This window comes from Lycorma delicatula, chromosome 1 (assembly GCF_047948215.1).
Source record: "Lycorma delicatula isolate Av1 chromosome 1, ASM4794821v1, whole genome shotgun sequence".
Classification (NCBI taxonomy): domain Eukaryota; kingdom Metazoa; phylum Arthropoda; class Insecta; order Hemiptera; family Fulgoridae; genus Lycorma; species Lycorma delicatula.
In genome coordinates, this window is record NC_134455.1 from 267,441,121 (window position 1) to 267,459,189 (window position 18,069).

An 18,069-nucleotide genomic window follows, 5' to 3' on the forward strand; every position below is an offset into this window, starting at 1 on the left:
AAAATACATAAAATTTTATTTCATTAATAACTTCTGAAATTTGTTCATATATATATATTTTTTTTTTTAATTGTTACTGAATTATTATATCGTAAAATTATTTTTACAATCAGAGGTTAGTAATTATTAATAAATCAATATATTTAAATTAAAAAAAAGAGATGAAGTCTGATTCAAACCAATGTGCCTTCCCCTTTTAAGATCCAAATATTTCATTAATTAAAATTTCATTTGGCTATAGCTCTAGAACCAGTGAAAATAAGTGTAATAAGTGTTCTCTCAATGAGAATCATATTATTTTTGTATTTTATAGTTTAATTTCTGTTTAATTTTATCTACAATAAAGTTAACTACAGAGTGACTGAAAAATAGACCCTCACAAGACCAACATATAATCTGAGCCATACATGTCCAACTTTTAATAAATTGCAAAAAATTCTTATCTTTTAGGTTCATAACTCCTCTGATGTTGTATGACAATATTCTCCCTAAGTCAGAGTTGATCATCATTTCATTTGTTTTTTGTTGCCAATCATTTAATCGCGCTTTGGTTTGATATAATTCTTCTGATCTTAATTTGTGTACATGTTCTCTAGTTTTCAAATTCTCTCTCTCTCTTTATATTCATCATTCTCTCTTAATCTTTTTATTCTTTCCTTGGTCTTAACGTTCTCTTCCTCTTTGTATTTATCATCTCTTATTTTTTTATAGTCTTCCCTTGTTTTTAAGATTTTCTTCCTCTTCATATTCATCTTCTTGTAATTTTTTTGAGGTATATTTCTTCATGTTATCTTTCTTTTTCCTTTATGATTGTTTCTTTTTCACTTTTAATTATTCACCAAATAATCCAATAATAAACTGAATATTTTACAACGTAAAGCCAAAATTAACATTTGTAACCAGTATACAGGAGTTCAATGAACGGAATAGTTTAATTATTATTAACTTTTATTTATGTGACACACCAGAAATCTGAAACTTTTTTTAATCACCAGCTGATGAAGATACAAATAATACTGATTTAGTAATAGGAGTAATAAAGGGACTTTTACTCTATCCTAATATTTCATGTAAGATTGTTGAATTAATAAATGTATAAATATTTATTGCTTATAAAAACTAATATTTCAGCAATTGTGTAACTGTCAACTATATTAAAGAATTAGAGGATCATATCTCACTTTCAAATGAAATAAGTTTAAATGAAGTGCAGCAAAAAATATGTATATGTAATTTAACAGGCATACAAGGAAGTCATGTGGTGCCAACATCAGATTTTTTTTATATTAAATTAACCATTAAGATTTTTAAATAGCTTCAATTTTTAAAATTATTGTCAACTATAAAACGTGTTAAAGTTAGATTTATTATACAAAAGAAAAAAAGTAAAGTAAAAATCAAAACAATTTTTTACTTATGTAATGTGCAAAGGCTAAACATTTAATATGTTGATTATAGCCAGTGAAATCAGAAACGCAAGTATGAACTTGTGTTTGAGTTGTTTTTTTCCTCTAAAACAAAAAATTCCAGCCATACGTATATATTTTTTTTAATTCTTGATTTTTTTAAGTTGTACAGTACAATATAATTTAAACCAAGCTGATTTAATATGGGTAGGTTTTATTATTTTACATTTATTTGATGAACTTAATTAATAATTCTAATTCTACTCATACAAAACAATTAATTCTGCTTGATAAGAAGTTAACTGCAGAAAGAGAGATGAATGAATAACTAAAATTTTATTAATTAATCATCTTTTTTGCAGAAAGGGCATCACTGGCACAGTCTTTAACACTACCCGCAAAAGTATCCATTTTTTTATTTTGTAGAATTTTGTTTTAATTATTATAACTTATAATAAAGAGTTTTCCAATCGTCCCAGTTTATTTTTATTTATTTTATCATTTTATTTGCTTAATGCTACCACTATTTAATTTTATGAAATTATCCAGAAATAAAAAGGAAAACTACATTTTTCTTGTTTATTTTTATTAACAACAAAAATTCGGCTAGATTCCATAAACAACAGATAACATAATTTTATAAATATCATTTACTTTGTTATACAATTTAGTTCATTATATGAATATAATAGTAAGTAGGCCTAAAATATATATTTTTTTAAATTCAACAGCTATACTGTATTGTATTTTAAATACTTTCTATGGAAATTATTTCCATCAAAACATACAATGTTGGAAGAATGAAAATAGATTCAGCATGTTATAAAAAATAAAATAGTTGTATATATATATATATATATATATATATATATATATATATATATACACACACACACATTATGAGAGATAACAATATTACATCTTATATCCAATTTAATTACTTTTTATAACAGTGATTACACAAATGATTTTTTTATGAAAGAACCTAATTTGAAAAGATCTTTATTGAGAATTATTTTTTTTTATTACAAATACTCTACAACATTTATTAGAATCCAAAAATAACAAAAAAAAATTATAAATTAAAAATGTTGCTAGTAGTGGTATTTTTAAATTTGTAACCACATCAGTAACAGTGTAGGATCATTATTTTACTGGTAATAAAGACACCATTCACTGTCAGATATTATAGAATTTTATAATCATTATTCCAACACATTGTTTAAAATGTACAATGATTTAACATTTAATGCTCAACAGCAAGACAAACATATTTATCACATATAAGCATACAATATTCACAACCGTATTCAGATAACATCATTTATTTGTTAATTAAAGTGGTAAAGATTCAATGAATAAAATCCAATATAAAAATATTTCCTTCTCCTTCAGGATATGGAGTAAACAAATAGAATCAGATTCCACATTCGTTTAAATAAAATTTCAAAAATTTACAATTTCAAAATATTAATCTATGTATACAGTAAAAAAATGAATGAAAACACATGCTAATACACAACAAATTGAATGTAGCCAAAAGAAATAATAGAATAGTATAAGATAAGAATATTACATGCCGATACGTGTTCGTAAAGGGACTCGATTTCTGTCAATTCATGCATCTTGAGAAAGAGTGAGCTGAGGAAGAGAAAGAGAGAGAGATAAAAAAATGCCTATCTGAATTGCTAAATTATCCATTACTCATCCACATAATTAGATGATATTTCTCGTAGCTTTGCCAGGTGTTTTTCTAATGGAGTAGGTTTATGGTTCTAAATCAGTGTTTCTTTCATCTTTGTTGTTGGCACTAAATTTATAAAATCTAAAGATAACATAAAATGATAGATATAAGTATGTATATCACCAGAAAAGAACAGAACCTATCACGATAAAAATTTGAAGAATTATTCTGTCAACAGATGTAACAAATTTTATTTTTATTAATGATCTTGTTAAAAGAGTAACATCAAAAATATTAATTAAAATACACAAGAATAATAAAAAACAGCATAGCATATTACAGTAGTATTTATCGAATAGTATATCTGTTTATCCATAAAATGGAAAACTTATTATATGAAAATTAAGATGATAAACAGATTGAGCTAAATGAATAATTTGTAGTAAATGAATCATATGGATGAACTCACCACAAAAGTATATATGTAAGTTATCTTATACTTAGATAAAAGTATGTACAAGGTACAAGACCATATTTCAACTTGGATGTAGGTATATATATTAAATACAAACCAGTTTGTTAAGTAAATCGTACCAAACAAATAATGTTCATTGTCAACTCTTCTCTTCTGTTGTTCAAATGATCAAATCTTAAATATCAGTTCAGTATGCTAGTTTGCTTTGAATATCTCTCTTAAGAAGACACTGTGATGATTTGTGTAAAATAAAGAAAAAGAAAGTTCAGACAGTCATAAATTTTATTTTTTAAAAGGAATTATGGTTACTCAAATAAAAAGGAAATCTTGCTGAGTATGCAATAACATTTAAAATCAGCTATTAGTAGGTTGTTGAGTTTTAATGTGATCAAATGAATTGTGAATATGAATACCGCAGTAGAAGGTAGTAAAAGAAAGATTCACAAAAATTAATAACTTGTTATGGCAAACCATATATTGAAAGTCAAAGAATTAATTTCAAATGTCAACAGCATTTCAAATGAGTGTGCATATCATCCTATATAAACATTTAGTATGAAGAAGCTTTGGGTGCAATGATTGCCGCATTTACTCATATTCAACCAAAAAAAAACTTTACAAATTGATATTTTATTCCAGAGTTTATTACATTTCAAGGAAAACTTAAATGAATTGCTGGAAAGATCATGGCCACTGTTTGTGGGATTGGAAAGGCATAATTTTATTAAGTATATTACAAAATCAAAATCAGTGATAAAAAAATAGCAATACTTTTTACTAAACGTAAATAGCAATGACTAAAAGAAGTTATATTAGAAAATAAATATAATTCAATCTGAATAACTACAGTTTTCTTTTGCATTACTAATCAAACTGCCTTATTATATAAAAGATCTATCTCCACTTTAGACTAAAGTATATTTATATATACGTATATATATATATTATATTAAGAAATAATAAAAAAACTAAGTTATATATAACTAATAACTATTATTACTACAAATAATTTTTTTTTAAATAAAAGTTTTATCAGTTATTATTTTTATACATAACAAATTAATTAATTTGATATAAAATATAAATATAATTTAAAGATACATTAATTTTTAGACACTGATTTGAGGAAATTTATGAATTAGGATGAGTTTAAATTTTGTATAAATTACTTATTAAAACAGTTTTTCATTACTGTAATTAATGAGCAGCTTGACTCCATTCACTCCTTCAAATTATAACTTTTAAAAACTTTGATTGGTATTTTCTTTATTATGAGAGAAATATATCAAAAATCTTATTTTTCCTCTGGACTGTTGCATAACCCAGTGAAAATTAAAAAATTAGGTACAACTTAATGTTTAATTAAGTAAAGTAAAATTATCCTCAAGGTTTTATTAGATTTCATTCTGCTGTTATTGAGTCACATAAGAAAAAATCAAAAGAGAATTCAAGGATATGATTACATATCTATATCCCAAGAAATGCAGAGAAATTCAAAACCACAAAAACAGTTTCAATTACAAGCAGAATACTATATTCATATTTTTATACATTTATGTGTTAGAAATATTGGATTGATAAAAACATTACTACTTTTCATTCATTGTGTCATGATTAATGCAATTAATTGATCGATAATGAAGAAATTATATTATTTTTTTTCCTAAAAATTGTGATTGTGGAAACCTATTAAAACTAAAAAAGCTGACAACACAGTTGTAGTACTTTCCCGTCACGCAATTTTTTCTGATGCACAGCTTACACACACAACTTAATTTTAAATATTTATCATTTCATTTGAATATAATACTTTTTGTTTATTTAATTCGATGATTCTAACTAAAGTGCGTGCGCATACCATACGTACGTCATACGCTTGGCTTTCATTTGGCGGTATTAGCGGCCACTTTAAATATTTTTTTACACTTAAGTATTATTCATTTATTTAATTCTTCCGCTCACCTGTGATATTACAACATACCAAAAGACTACAGCAACCCACTGGGTTGGTCTAGTGGTGAAATCATCATCACAAATTAACTGGTTTCAAAGTCAAGAGTTCTAAGGTTCAAATCATAGTAAAGGCAGTTACTTTTACAAGGATTTGAATACTAGATCGTGGATACCGGTTTTCTTTGGTGGTTGAGTTTTAATTAACCAAACATTTCAGGAATGGTCAACCTGAGAATGTACAAGACCACTTCATTTACATTCATACATATCATCCTCATTCATCCTCTGAAGTAATAACTTATCATGGTTCCTAAGGTTAAACAGAAAAGAAAGAAAGAGAAGAGATGACTACAACAGCTGGACATTAGTGCTACACTAACGTTCCTAGAGGTGAAAAGAGGTAATAATGATGCAGTACACCCACTTAGCCACTAGTTTATTTAGAACATTTTTTTGGGGTAGGCGTGTGATTTTATAAAAAACGTTTTTTGCAAATATTACTATTTTTTAATTGTTAACAAATGTATCTAAGAAAAATAAGACCTTAATTAGGCAAAATCTCGAGATAGTGAGGGTGACCTTACTCTACAGCCTTACCTCTTTGATCTTTTAATTTGAAAATTTAATGACATCAATGTTCCGTATATAGAAGTAATCTGACCAAGTTTGGTCAAAATTGGTCGAGTAGTTCTGGAGATATAAGGCAATTTAGAGTGTGACACCAAACACACACATACATACGAACATACGGAAAATGTCCATTTGATTTTTGGGTTCCTTAGGTGTCAAAAGGTAAAGATCCAGTGAAAACTGCATATGGCCAAACTGGATCGATTTCAATACTTTCCCTTCTAAAGCTATAGCATTAGATGGGAAAGTAAAAGTATATATTTCAAAGTATGAGCAGAAAAATTCTACTAATCCTATTCCTTTGAATCAGAAAATTTTTAAATTTAACAGAAATGTGTTTACAAAGGTATGTGTTTATGAGGGATTTCTTTAAGGATAATAACCAGATCTGTTTTATAATTTTTTTGAAGAACAATAAACAGTCATTTTTCACACAAATATTTTTTCTCCATTCAACTTGAAGAAAATATTTAATGCAGTTATTGGATCTATTTGTCAGTTCTAAATATTTAATTTCATCATGCTTTTAAAAAATGCATAAAATATCCATTTTATATCCACTATGTCATCAAGAAATTAACGAAGCAATTAAACACATAAAAGGAGATGAAAATTTAATAATAGTTGGAGATTGGAATGCAAGAATTGGAAAAGGCAAGGAAGGAAATACACAGTGTCTTTCATAAGTTTAAGGACACCTTAGAAAAATTGTTAATGTCAGTTTGTCTTTAAACTTATGAACTACACACAAATCTTATATGTCTGTGAGAAATAACTTTAAAACATACATCTTTTGGTGAAAACCGCAAGCTTCTAAGTTAGATGCTTCAAATCTTATGGAGTCATTTAAATATTTTAAATGAGCTAAAATTAGCCTGTTTTTTTATAAAGAAATTACTATTTCTCGTAAAATAAGTAACTTAAGGTAATGAGTGTGATATCATTTTAAAGCTGTATTTTAGAGTTTTTCAAGAGAGTAATAAGAAAAATTCTAAAAAATTTATTTTTTGAGTTAAAAGGGCTTAAGTGATTTTAAAATTTTCATGAAATTTTTGTTTTTAAGAGAGTAATGTTCAAAAATGTACAAATCACTTTAAAGTGTCAAGCATACCAACAGTAATCAAAAATGTCAAGTTGGTACTATTATCAGCTGTTTCCCACCAAAACGGTGATGAATTAGCATTTGTTTCTTTGAGGTTAGGTTGGTGAAAAGTTTTTTTATTAACAATGGGTAAGAAAAGTGTTAGTGTAGAAGTAAAATGGCAAGTAGTCGGTCTCTACCCACTGGGTTGGTCTAGTGGTGAACGCATCTTCCCAAATCAGCTGATTAGGTAGTCGACAATTCCAGCGTTCAAGTCCTAGTAAAGTCAGTTATTTTTACACGGATTTGAATACTAGATCGTGGATACCGGTGTTCTTTGGTGGTTGGGTTTCAATTAACCACACATCTCAGGAATGGTCAAACTGAAACTGTACAAGACTACACTTCATTTACACTCATACATATCATCCTCATTCATCCTCTGAAGTGTTATCTGAACGGTAATTACCAGAGGCTAAACAGGAAAAAGAAGTAATTGGTCTCTGGAAAGCAAAAAAAACATTCAGAAACATTGCTGAACAATTAAAAATACCAAAAACATGTGTACATCAAGTAGTTAAAAAATATCGTGATCAAGAAACTGTCGTTGATCTTCCACGTTCTGGTCGACCACGAAAAACGTCAATGAGGCAAGACAGATTAATAATAAAGGTATCAAAACTTAATCGGTCTGCTAGTTTGCCTGATATAGCGACAGAAGTAGCACAAAATCATGGAATTCAGGTTAGTACTGCCACTCTTTCTATCTGGAATGGAATCACAATTCGCATCAGCAAAGCCTCTTTTAAGCGCTGTCCACAAGTCAAAACGTCGTCAGTTTTGCAAGCAAACGAAGAACTGGTTGAAAGAAGCTTGGCGAAGGGTTGTCTTTTCTGATGAAAGCAGATTACAGTTGTATTCAAACAGAAAAATTAGGGTCAGGCGAACAAAAACTGAGAAGTTTCTACCATCCTGCATCTTTCCTGCTGTGCAAGGTGGAGATGCTGTCTTGGTGTGGGGTTGCATAACTTCAGAGGGCGCTGGATACCTTACAATAATGGATGGGACAATGAACAGCATACAGTACATAAAAACAATGGAAGAATTCATGCTTCCTAGTGTCCATAACCTGTTGGGTGAGAATTTCATCTTCTAGCAAGACAACCCACCTTGTCATAAATCAGGAGTTATCGTGATTTAGCATGATTTGATGCAAATGATGTGGAACTTTTGGACTGGCCTGCTCATAGTCCTGACCTAAATCCAACTGAGAATTTATGGAATTGGATGGTACTGCAACTTGCTAAAAGAAAACCTAAAAATAAGGCTAAGTTACAACTTCAAATTGCAAGTCTGTGGCAACAGGTGACGAAAGAAAAATGTCTAGAATTGATTGAATCAATGCCTGATAGAGTAGCAGCATGCCTAAAATTGTATGGAGGTCACACAAAATACTAAACATTTAAAAAATGATATAGCATTATCTCTATTATTTTTAATTTTTACTTGTATAAAATAAAGATTTTGTAATGAAATTCTGATTTTTCAGTTATTTTTAACTTGTCCTTAAACTGATGAAAGATACTGTAGTGGGTGAATACAGGCTGGGAAAAAGAAATGAAAGAGGGGACCGACTTATAGAGTTTTGCACAAAGTATAATTTAGTAATTGAAAACACCCATATTAAAAATCATAATAGAAGAATATACACATGGAAAAAGGCAGGTGTTACTGCAAGATAGATTATATCATGATAGGTGTATCAGATAGATTATATCATGGTTAAGCAAAGATTTAGAAATCAACTCTTTGACAGCAAAACTTAGTGTTAATGAAATGTAGACTTAAAAACCTGAAGGTGTCAGATGAATCAGTGGAATTTAGAGAAGCTTGAGGAACAGCAGGTAAGGAAGATTTTTGAGGATGGCATCGCAAGAGGTCTTAACTTAGATGGAACAAAGAGAACTGATAGAAAACCTTGGATTTCAAACGATATATTGTAGCTGATGGATGAACGTAGAAAATATAAAAATGCTAGTGATGAAGAAAGTAAAAGAAACTATCAACAGTTAATAAATACCATAAACAGGAAGTGCAAACTAGCAAAAGAAGAGTGGATTAAAGAAAAGTGTTCAGAAGTGGAAAGAGAAATGAACATTGGTAAAATATACAGAGCCTACAGGAAAGTTAAGAAAAATTTTGGGGTACATAAATTAAAATCTAATAATGTGTTAAACAAGGATGGTACACCCATATATAATACAAAACTCAATAGGTGGGTGGAATATACTGAAGAGTTATACGAAGGAAATGAATTAGAAAATGGTGTTATCGAGAAAGAAGAGGCTTAAAGGAGAGAAACAATACTGAGATCTGAATTTAAGAGAGCATTAAAAGATTTGAATGGCAGAAAGGCTTCTGGAATAGATGCAATACCTGTAGAATTACTGCGCAGTGCAGGTGAGGAAGCGATTGATAGATTATACAAACTGGTGTGTAATATTTACGAAAAAGGGGAAGTTCCTTCAGACTTCAAAAAGAGTGTTATAGCCATGATAACAAAGAAACCAGGAGCAAATAAATGTGAAGAATACAGAACAATTAGTTTAACTAGTCATCCATCAAAAATCTTAACTAGAATTCTGTACAGAAGAATTGAGAGGAGAGTGGAAGAAGTGTTAGGAGAAGACCAGTTTAGTTTCAGGAAAAGTATAGGGAAAAGGGAAGCAATTTTAGGCCTCAGATTAATAGTAGAAGGAAGATTAGAAAAAAACAAATCAACGTACTTGGCATTTATAGACCTAGAAAAGGCATTCAATAACTAGATTGGAATAAAATGTTCAGCATTTTAAAAAAATTAGGGTTCAAATACAGAGATAGAAGAACAATTGCTAACATTTACAGGAACCAAACATCAACAGTAATAATTGAAGAACATAAGAAGGAAGCCGTAATAAGAAAGGGAGTCTGACAAGGATGTTCCCTATTTCCGTTACTTTTTAATCTTTACATAGAACTTGCAGTTAATGATGTTAAAGAACAATTTAGATCTGGAGTAACAGTACAAGATGAAAAGATAAAGATGCTACGATTTGCTGATGATATAGTAATTCTAGCTAAGAGTAAAAAGGATTTAGAAGGAACAATGAACAACATGGATGAAGTGCTATGCAAGAACTACCGCATGAAAATAATCAAGAACAAAACGAAAGTAATGAAATGTAGTAAAAATAACGAAGATGGACCACTGAATATAAAAATAGGAAGAGAAAAGATTATGGAGGTACAAGAATTTTGTTATTTGGGAAGTAGAATTACTAAAGATGGAAGAAACAGGAGTGATATAAAATGCCGAATAGCATAGGTGAAACGAACCTTCAGTCAGAAATATAATTTGTTTACATAAAAAATTAATTTAAATGTCAGGAAAAGATTTTAGAAAGTATATGTTTAGAGCGTAGTTTTATATGGAAGTGAAACTTTGAGCATTGGAGTACCTGAGAAGAAAAGATTAGAAGCTTTTGAAATCTGGTGCTGTAGGAGAATGTTAAAAATCAAATGGGTGGATATAGTGACAAATGAAGAGGTGTTGCAGCAAATCGATGAAGAAAGAAGCATTTGGAAAAATATAGTTAAAAGAAGAAATAGACTTACAGGCCACATATTAAGGCATTCTGGTATAGCTGCTTTAATATTGGAGGGATACATAAAAGGAAAAAATTATGCAGGCAGGCAACGTTTGGAGTACGTAAAACAAATTGTTAGGGATGTGGGATGTAGGGGTAAACCGAAATGAAACAACTAGCACTAGATAGGGAATCTTGGAGAGCTGCATCAAACCAGTCAAATGACTGAAGACAAAAAACAAATATCATCAGGGTTTGTCAGATTACATAAATATAGTAATACATTAGACTACTTAGGTTATTCACTTGCATTACAGGGGCTGATTAGACCATTTTTAATATTTGTCAAGCTTTTTGGGTACATAATCAAATTATATTGTCTTAAATACAATTCAAATTGAGAGAAATCACTTTGATCCTTTGAGGAAAGAAATAGAGTGCAGAATAAGGTAATGCTTACATATAGAGAGAAGAATGGTGGGAAGTTTTTCTGTACAGTCCTTAAAGTTAGTATTTTAGCACTTCATGCAAATAACATTTTTCAGAAAAGCTAATCCTTTAATACAAACTTGGAGTTCATTCTAAGTCTACCTTCAGTCAGCAGGATATTAATGGTATAAATTTCTTGATTGAGTGTAGCTATGTTCAAACAATCTCCAAATGCTTCATCTACTTGCAACATAAAAATAATTTCTGTGTTAGGTTGAGCTCTCTCTTTTGATTTGACTATTCAAATTTTTTAATCTGAATATACCTGAAATATAACTACTATGAGTAACAGAAAAGACATTTGAAAACCAATCAGAAATTAAAAAAAAAACATTACTACAGATGCAATATATATGCATTCATGCATAAAGTAAACACATAATGGTGCATTTTATTCAATTGCTTCAGGTTTTTTTCAGAATCAGCTAAAGAAATATACTGTCTTTTTTTTTCAAGGATATCTTTCCAGTGTTATTTCTGGAAAATGAATTTGTAATTCAGATATATTGCACAGTTCTAGCTTTCCACATGTGAATATTTTTTGAAAAAATTAATATGAGTTTTAAAATGTGTTACTTTTCCCCTCTCTTCTCATTATGTCACATAATTTAATGATAAATACCAGTGTGCTTAAAAAAAAGATACTATTGATATAATTTTTTACAGAAAATCTTTTAAACCAACATTGATGCGTATTTATCAATTCTTGCATTGATAAAGGCCACATTATTAAATATATACAACAAAAATTTCATAAAGAGATCCATTCTCTCATGTAGGTTAGTAAACTGTACTCCTTTATCGCTTAATATTTTCACAAAATCCTGAAATATCTATGGAAGCAGTATCCTGGAAATTAGTAGAAGGTGAGATTAAAGAAATCCTGACTTTAGTATTTAATATGAAAATTTCTGTAATATTAATAGCAATACAAAAATCTTGTAAGACATATGAGCCATATGTCTGAGTGGATAACATATTATTTCTTAAGAAATGATTTGATAGAAATCAATGTTCCTTGGAGTAAAAGAAAAAATATGATAGAAATAAAAAAAAAGTTAATTTGCAATTTATTTAAGAAAATGCATACTTTTTAGTTTTTTTTTTATTGCAAGTGGATCTTTACCACTTGAATTTAAAACTTAAAAAATTAACTTAATTTTCATTAAATTAATAACAGTTATAAAAAAATAATATTAAATGAAATACAGTTTTAAAACTAAATTTATTATTATACATATTTATTATTAATCTTTTATGCTATAAAATACAAAAATAATTACACAAAATTACTAGGGTAAGTCAATTATTATCCGCAATTTAGTTATATTTTTATTTATGTTGGTAGTACTGACGTGTGCGTAATGACACAAGCGTGGTTTAATTATTATTATGTCTGTGCAGGTTTGATGCTGCTAGGTTAGTTCCATTATCGCTGCCCTGCCGTTAACCATGGCTGCTCCGCTTTCTGTTTGTACCACAGAAGAGCAACGTTCAGTGATCCGTTTTTTGTGGTAGGAAGGTGTATCAGGGGCCGAAATTCATCGAAGACTTTTGGTACACTGTGTTGCCGCAACGGAGTGTCTACGAATGGATTGAAAAATTCAAAAATGGTCCCACAAGTGTTACGCACGACGAAGGAGCCGGACGAACGTTTACCGCAACAAATGAGGAAAATATTGAGCGTGCACGTGACATGGCTTTCTTAGACAGACGAATAACTATTGATGAAGTGGCACATCGTCTGCAAATTAGTCACGGTTCTGCCTACGAAATCATCCGCAACTGACGGGTTTCATAAAGTCTGTTCAAGATGGATCCCAAAACAACTCACACAGTTGCATAAATAAACGCTCTTGGATATCTATCAAAAACATTTGCATCGCTATGGTAACAAACGGAACATCTTCTTGGACAGAATCATCACTGGTGACGAAACATGGATCCATCATTACGAGCCGGAGAGTAAACGGCAGAGTATGGAATGGAAACATCCAAATTCGCCCTGTAAAACACAATTGAAGACCCAAACATCCGCAAGAAAACTGATGCTTTCGGTTTTTTTGGGACCACAAGGCCCAGCACTGGAACATTACGATTAAAGGGACACGACAATAAACAGTGCGCGTTGCAGTGAGATGCTTACTGCTAAGCTGAAGCTTGCAATTCGAACCAAACGCCGAGCACTGCTGTCGAAAGGTGTTATGTTGTTGCACGTCCACATACTGCTGCCCACACTGCTGAAACGCTCCAGAAACTCTACTTTGAAGTACTGGCTCATCACCCGTATAGTCCTGATCTTGCCCCTTCCTACTACCACTTGTTTGGTCCACTTAAAGAGGCATTAAGGGGCCGTCAATTTACCTCTGATGAAACAGTGAAAGAACCGGTGTATTCCTGGCTCGCAGCTCAACCGAAAACCATCTTTTATGAGGGCATCAGGAAGCTTGTGCAACGATGGACCAAGTGCGTTGAAATGCAAGGGGACTATGTTGAAAAATGATGTACATGTAAGTTTCCTATTTGTACTGCAATAAAATGTATTACTACATTGCAGATAATAATTGACTTAACCTTGTACATTAAAAATGTTATATAGTAATTTTTATAATACTTAAAAGTTAAAACTACATAAATTTGGGATCCAGAAATTATTTCAGTTTATAGTCATACAGATTATTGTTAGAAGATTTTATTTTTCATGATAGTCAATAGTAAAATTATGCAGAATGCATATCTTTAAAAAAACCTTGAGTCACATTTTTAATTTAATTACTTTTGTACTCATATAAAATATTTTTAGGTACACACCAGTTAATAGTAACTGACATAGTTGTTACACAAAAATTCCAGCAGGAGATTTTTCTGGCAGTTTATGTTTGTAGTTAGCTGTAAAACGTTTTCTCCAATAAATGCCTTCCACATTTCAATTATTGTAACTGAAAAGGACTCTAAATTCGGATTTAGCCTGTCCACTTTATCAGTGTTAAGAAAGGAGACTGTTTCTGTAATAGGTATTTTTTCTGACTGAATTGTTCGCACTTTGTTCCAGCTAAAATAAGATTTCCAAACTTACATAAAAATGAACTTAAATATCATCATAAAACAAAATTATATCAGCATAAACATAAAATATCATAACATTTATTAATCATATTAAGTAATTGATCATTCCCTACGTACAATCTGTTCATATTGTAAATGTGTATTCATTAAATTAATTTTTTTTTTTTATTTATCCTAGTAAGTAATTATTTTTCATAACCATTATTAAAGCTGAATATTAATATTGATTGACACCAGAATAAGAATAGTAAATCAGTCGCAAAGATGGGAACAAAAACAGCTATGAGATTTAAAATAGGTTACACAATTTTTAATAAGGTAACAAATGACAGAACATGCTCAAATTATACTGTAAATTTAATCAAAGCCATACATACCCTTAGGAAGTGAGTTTTTAAAACATTATGTGAGTAAATTTGGTTAGTGTATTGTAAAAATATTGATAGTTTTACAAAATTATTACATATTACTAACAGTAATACAAATATTACTATGGTTATATAACCATAATATAAATATATTATAGTAACAATAACCATAAATGTTGTTACTAAAAGTATGTAAATCTCCTGTGTTTTATTCAATGTTATCTTAACCGATTATTTGCCAGTGGTGCGTAAACGCACCTTTTTCTAAAATAATTTTTTTATAAATTTCTAAATAATTTTCTTCACTTTTTACAATTTGGCCTTACTTTAAGTTCTTTGATCACCCTAACATAAGTTATAATTGATTACGTTTTTATTTTTTAAGTTTAGCTGCATTCAAACTTACTGTAATTTAACATTCCATGTAACTGCTTCATAATATGTTTGGATAGCAGAGTGGTTGTTATAAATAATATTATTATTTTAATTATATCTCTAGGTTTTGTATTTTATGATAAAAATAACTTGTTTTTAAAAATCATTATAAATAGCAGTCGTTAAAGATAATGGTGCGATGACGCACCTTTGGCATAATGAGTGATGACTCATGAACTAAGCATACATCGTAATAGGTTATGTTGGAATATTCTCACAGTCTTGTGTTGCATTGCTTTACTTATACATCGTTGTAGTTTTGTTTAGTCTAACATTTTATTGAATTGATACAGCGTTTCCTTTTGTTATTAAATTTTGATTACGTATTCGGTATTAATTTTATAATTCATAGAAATTTACTTAAGAAATATCTCAAACGATATTACATCGTCTTTTAGTATAGTGTTTATTTACTATGTACATGCATTAGTTTTACAAGAGTCGAGTTGATTTCATTATAATTAAAGTATTTTTTAAAATGTGAAATTTTGAAAAACCGCTGACGACGAATTGCAGTCTATTTTAGATGAAGATGAAGATAACAACATATCGCAAGCAACTACTGTTGACGCGACTTATATTCCACCTAAAGTTGATGAACTTACAGATGAAGAAGATTTTGATGACAATTTGCTAATCGAGATCCCTTCTACAGCAACTGATATAGCAGGTACGTTTGAGATTCAGGTACATTCAGAAAAAGACATTGATGCTGAAATATCAAATTGCAAGGATAAACCAAAAAAATCTAAAACTAAACCCAAAACAAACATTCCAAAATGGGAAAAAATTGAACCAATTTATAAAGAAATGCCAATTTCAGTAGAACATAGACAAATAGAAATTTTAGAAAATAAACTGGCAGGAAAATCATCCCATGAAATATTTTCCTTTATTTTGATAATGATTTGCTGAATATGATTTTAGAGTTCAGTATAAAATATGCACATGACAACAATCGGCATGATTTTTCTTTAAATAGTGCGTTACTAAAAATATTTATTGCAATTTCAATACTGACTGGTTATCATACGTTACCTCAAACCGAAATGTATTGGAGTAAGGATGAAGATAAGGTTGTTGAAATAGTCAGAAATTCAATGAGCCGTAACACCTTTAGAGCAATAAAAAGGAACCTGCACCTTTCCGATAACAAATTGCTTGACAAGAACGATAAATTTGCAAAAATTCGGCCATTTTTTGATAAAATAAACAAACGTAATTTATAATTTGGCGTTTTTTCTCATAATTTATCTATTGATGAAGAAATGGTGCCATATTTTGGTAGGCACTCAGCAAAAATGTTTATAAGGGGAAAACCAATCAGATTTGGATTCAAGCTTTGGTGTTTATGTAGTTCTGATGGGTATTTGTACCAATTCATACCATACGGAGGTGCTAAAAAAGAAAAACCTGAATATGGTCTGGGGACACAAGTAGTACTCGATCTGTTAAATGTTGTATCCCATCCGAACGAGCATAGAATTTATTTTGACAATTTTTTTTCGACATATATATTTAAATTACTCAATGAAAAAGGATATTTCGCTACCGTCACTGTCAGAGAAAATAGGCTTCCTAATTGCCCACTAAAGAGTTCAAAAGTATTGCAGAAGATGGATAGAGGTACATTCGATTTTGCATTTGATAAAAAAACTAGTTTTGCAGTAGCTGGATGGAATAATAATGCAGTGGTGACAGTTGCCAGAAATCACAATGGAATTTACCCATTAGCAAATACAAAAAGATATAGCAGAAAAGAAATAAAAGATATAACTATTAGTCAGCCATTAATGGTAGCACAATACACGAAATTCATGGGTGGCGTGGATTCTCATGACAATGGCATTGGAAACTAGAATAAAAGTGCGTGGTGGCCGTTGTTTACTAATCCTATCGATTCTGTTATAGTAAATTTGTGGAAACTATATCGGCTTGTGAACCATGATAAAATCAGTCAAATTGACTTTAGGTCGTACCTTGTATTATCGTTGATCAAAAGTGAGGAAATAAAAATACCACAGTGCATCTCTGAAATTCGGGGAGAAAATGTTCCTTCTCCATCATTGGCAACCAAAGGTCCTTCTTCATAAAATAGTTGCCGGAAAATATTTGTTTGGACAAAGTAGGGCATGTTATTTCCGAACATGGAAACAAAGCTAGAAGACGATGTAAGCTGTGCAAAAACCACACAATATTTTTGTGTATAAAATGTAAAGTCCCCCTGCACTCAAAATGTTTCAAAGAATTTCATTCACCGCAAAGAAAATAAATCCACAATAAACTAAAAACAATTTAATGTAGTTTATTCATAGTTGTTTTTTCTAGTTTTATAAATAGTTTGGTTTCTTTTTATGTTTTTACAAAGTTACATTTTATATTATGCTTTTGGCCAAAGGTGCGTAAACGAACCATTTTATTACTAAGCCATTACTGAATTTTTTGTTGATGTGAAAATATTTCTAGCTTTATATACTTACAAATACGTGAAATAAAGTAATTAATAAAAAAAAAAGTAGTGTTTATTTAATTCTGGCATTTAATGGGTTTTAATAGCTCATAAAAAAAGAGACGTCTAATAAGTTTAAACATCTTTCCAGACAACCACCAGCAAAACTGGAGAATACCAAAGAATGCGTTATTGACTTTAAACCATTTAAATATAGGGTAAGCATATATCAATAGTCAGGAATTTTTTAAGCACAGTATAATATTTTCCAATCAAGAAAGTCATAAAAATTAATTTTTATTGTAATAAATGTGTTAGCAAATCTCTATCATTTTTTTCAACTTTTTATTGCAATCTTATCAGAACTCAAATTATAAACATTTTGAGTAATTATTATCTTATTTATT